Source organism: Polistes canadensis, unplaced genomic scaffold (genome assembly GCF_001313835.1).
Source record: "Polistes canadensis isolate GaletaPanama2010 unplaced genomic scaffold, ASM131383v1 scaffold_322, whole genome shotgun sequence".
Lineage (NCBI taxonomy): Eukaryota > Metazoa > Arthropoda > Insecta > Hymenoptera > Vespidae > Polistes > Polistes canadensis.
Window position 1 is genome coordinate 94,095 of NW_014569869.1, and position 4,434 is coordinate 98,528.

General features: G+C 35.9%; 1 protein-coding gene across 1 annotated transcript in view; it reads left to right on the forward strand.

Annotated features, from left to right (window-relative positions):
* The first annotated feature begins 2,513 nt into the window (after positions 1–2,513).
* Positions 2,514–4,434, forward strand: part of LOC106791592 (ras-specific guanine nucleotide-releasing factor 2-like) — a 50,900-nt gene continuing 48,979 nt past the window's right edge. The window contains exon 1 of the mRNA XM_014757316.1: positions 2,514–3,308. The gene's annotated coding sequence lies outside the window, so the exon portion shown is untranslated. The remainder of the gene's footprint in view (positions 3,309–4,434) is intronic.

The window sequence follows — 4,434 nt, forward strand, 5'->3', positions numbered from 1 at the left end:
TTTTACTTGATAGTTTTCCATTACTGATTTCAAGCCTCTATGATTTCATTCCAAATCTTCTAGTTTCCAAATAAATACAACTTACTTCCTTCCCCCTTACGATTAAATCTTAACACTTCTCTTATAAGTTTAATTATAATAAATTTTATACATAATATATGAATTTGTTAAACTTTTTAACGCGTACACACACACGCAGAAATATAATTATTTTTCAAATGTAACGCGATTAAAAGAATTTGTTTAACTAATTTCATTGCATAATAATAAAAATAATAATAATGTAATTATTGTGAACGTTAAGAAAACTTATTAATGTTAATGTATAATTTTATTTATGTCATTTAATTAGATACACCTTCGTGACAGTGCGAGATGCTGTAACGAAAACTGTTAGACAAATTTCACCAATTATGTCTACCTTATATTAACGCGAAAATTGATATTAATGCTTTGCCGTTGTTGTTCTTAATGAATTTGCTCGTGTTTCCAAATAAATTACTTAGTTTACGTGTTCCTAGTATTTAGGAGAGGTATCTTGTTTTTGATTATTAAATTTGTCCTTGTTCCACATACTTTCACGTGCATAATATTTCCCATAAGTTTGTCTTATTTCTCTTTAATCATTTTTAATTAACATTATTTTAAATTATTACATTTAAAAAAGAAAAAAAAGGATCGCGCATTTTAGCGCTAGAATTATAGAAGATATTTAACATTTATCTTACATTGATGTTATATTTTAAAACGATTACAAAAAAAAAAAATTCAAGAGAATAAAGAGAGACTGGAAGTTTGACAAAATTTTAGATTGCATTGTGTTATCTCGCAACATGTTTATAAACGTTATCATTTAAAATAATATTAATTTTTAATCTGACATAGAAAAACAAAAAAAAATAAAAAAAGAAAGAAAGAGAAAACAAATTCCATGCCATAACGTGTAGGATTGTATAATATATTAAACATCGTATAACAACGAGATACTAATCGAATGGAATAAAAAAAGCTTATATACACGTAATAATCGTACGTAATACATAAAAGATACGAATCTAAACGCTTTGATATCACGGTTGTCACTTATCTCGATTACTTAAATAAATGACTTTAATATTCATGGATTAAAACAAAGTTTGAATTATAAACGAGTAGACAAGTGAAAGGAACAGGAGGCAGGGGGAGGGGTTGGAGTTGGTCAGTGTTTAATTAAATAAAATGCGACAAGGGAAAAAGTGCGAGATAGATAGATAGATAGATAGATAGAAATAAAGAGTATTTCACTCCAAGCAAGTTTAGTAGCTGCAAAGAAAAGAAAAGAAAAGAAAAGAAAAGAAAAGAAAAGAAAAAGGAAAAGAAAAGAAACAACAAAAACAAGAGAAAAGGAATTGCACCGACTGTTGTGAACGTAATCAAGGTGCGAACGAGATTGGCACGATATCCTGGCCGTGTGCACTCGTGTGCATCCCAGCGAAATAGGAGAAAAGGAAAGGGAGAAGAAAGAGGTGGGAATTAAGGAAAAGAGAAAAGAAAAAAAAAAGAAAAAACGATAGGAGGTAGAAAGAGAAAGAAAGCGTGGGGCAGGTGGGCGTGTTGGTAGCCATAGAGAGAGAGAGAGAGAGAGAGGTTCTCGAGTAGAGTACTTGACCCTACTCGTCGTGGTCGGTGGTGGTGGTGGAGTGGGGTTGGGAGGTGATGGAATGAGTTAGAACGCATTGTAGACTATTTATTAAAAGATTTTTGTAATTGGGAAACGAGATCTTCTTATTCGAATAATATAAGAAAGTTTTGAGCGACCATGTATCGAAGGGGGGGGGGAAGAGAAGAAGAAGAAATGAGAAGCATAAAAAAAGGTTGGTAGGAAGGGTTGGTAAGAGTAGTAGCTTGTAAAAGGTTGGGAGAGGAGGTCAGGGCTGAAACAGGGCGACAGGTTAATAATAAATTTCTGCGGGTCCAAGTGCGGCATAGTAGTCAGAGCCCGAGTTTTTCTGGGGTTTGTGGCGGGGTTTTCAGCTAGTGTACTACGATTGGATAGGAAGGAAGGAAGAAAGGAAGGAAGAAAGAAAGAAAGAAAGAAAAAATGAAGGAAGGAGGAAATAGGGGAGGATTGCGTAGAACAGGATGCATCGTTACATGGTAGAATAACGTAGGGAGTTAGCAGAGGGGTTTGCGAGGGGATTTAGCTATGGTGTGTGGTCTTCTTGGTGGATATTGGAAGCTTTAGCTTCGCCATAGGAATATTAGTAGTAGTAGTAGTAGTAGTAGTAGTAGTAATAGTAATAGTAGTAATAGTAGTAGTAGTAGGGTCAACTTTTTTCTCCTCCCTTTGTATGATTCTCTCGGTGTAGGGGGTGTTCAAAGAGGGGTGTTCAAAGAGGGGCGCACCGTGGTGCCTTTCGTGACGAGTTTGCGCACAAGTGGGTCGTTGGGTAGATAGAATGGGGAGGGTGGTGGTTTCGGGGTTGATTCACGGGCAACGGAGGTGGACGTGAGGAACTAAAGAAAGAGGTGGAGGAGGTGGAGGAGGATTCCCTCCTTTTTGCTTATGGTCTTGTTCGCGCGCGTCAGCCTCGTCGCGGCATTCGATCCCGTAACATCGTTGCTCCCGACCATGAGACAGTCGGGTGCCGGTCACGGGACGTCGCCTCCAACGTCACCAACGACGTCCCCGTCGTCGTCGTCGTCGTCGTCGCTGCCAGCGTCGTCGTCGTCGTCGTCAGCGTCGTCAGCGTCGTCGTTCTTGTTTTCGTTGTTTTCGTTGTATTCGTTGTTTTCGTTGTCATCCTCATCCTCGTGGCCGTGGCTTTCGTCGTCGTCGTCGTCGTCGTCGTCGTCGTTGTGTCACGAGCCTTTCGTTTTTCATCTTAAATCTACCAACTCGTAAAGTCAAACAACAGGTTCTCAAAAACAACACACCTCCATCCCTCCTTTTTCCTCCCTCTCACCCAGCCCTTTTTTTAATTTCATCCTAATTCTTATTTTTTGTCCTTTTCTTTATTCCTATCTTCCTTTGTTTGTTTGCCTCTTTTTCTTCTTTTCCTTTCTTTCTTTTTTTTTTGTTTTCTTTCTCCCCCCTCCCTCTGTCCTAATCTTATTACCTCTTCTTATCCTCTCTTAAACAACCCTTTTTCGAAAGAATCTACTTCTACTTTCCCTTTCTCATCCTCTTCCTCTTCCTCTTCTTCTTTTTTTTCTTCGACGATTATCCAAAAAGGAAAACAACACGCACGCCGGGGAAACAGGATAGACATTAAAGAGAGCTAGGAGGAGTGCTAGAAGGAGAGAGAAAGAAAGACGAGTCGCACCAGGTATCGTAATTCCAACTCTCTTTCTTTCTTTCTTTCTTTCTTTCTTTACTTTTTCATATTTTTTTATAATCTTTTTTTGTGTTTTTTTTTTTATTTCCATATCATTTTCGTATTGTTTTTCTTCTATCCATTTCTCTATATCTAAATCTTTATCTTCCTTCTGCAAAGATTTAACGAAAGTGGAAAGAAAATTGGCCGATTATCGGATATATATCATCTTTCTCTCTTTCTCTTCCACTTTCTCTCATTTTCTATCTTTCTTACTTGAGAGAGAACGTTTTCACCCCTGTATAAGGGGATGACCCTTAGTCTCAACGTACTTTCCATTTTCTTCTATAGCCACCAACTCGACATTTTCTTTCCCTTACGAACGAAAGATAGAAAGATAGATCAAAAAAAAAAGAAAAAGAAAAAATAAAAAGAGAGAGAGAGAGAGAGAGAGAGAGAGAGAGAAAGGAAAGAGAAGGAATGAAAGGGTTGAGGGAAAAGTCAAGACTCGAAATTGTCAAGCTTCGTCAATTCTCCCTCGCGAATCAAGAGGGAAAAATGGTTGTTTTTTTTTCTATAATATAATATATAAAATGTGAAAGAAAAAATATAAGAAAAAACGAAACATTGTCCAACTTTGCTTTTTTCTCTTTTGTGCTTTTCTTTTTTTTTTTTTTTTTTTTTTGTTTTTTTTTTTTTTTTTTTTTTGTTTGGTTCTCTTTTCTTTTTGTGTTCTCATCTACGAATATATTTTAAAAATTCATACTTGTTTTTTTTTTTTTATTGAGGTGAGAAAAACCTTAGCACGAACAGCTTGGTTATTTAATTTTTGATGATCCTTTTCCAAGGTGTCCTCGAGTCGTCGTCGTACGTTCCTTTCATTTCACGACCCTTGAAATTTTTATTATCGACTTCTAAGAACACGAAATATTAAGACTCTCAATGTTCTTTTTTTTGTTAATGTTTTAAAATAAAAAGAGAAAGAGAGACGAAACCAGAGAAAGAAAATTCATATAGCCTCAGGGTATATAATTTCATCATACGTATCTGTCTCTCGTATTTGATGGTGTTTTTTCTCATTATACATAATAATATAATGTATTATCATCATAATCATCATCATTATTATTATTATTAT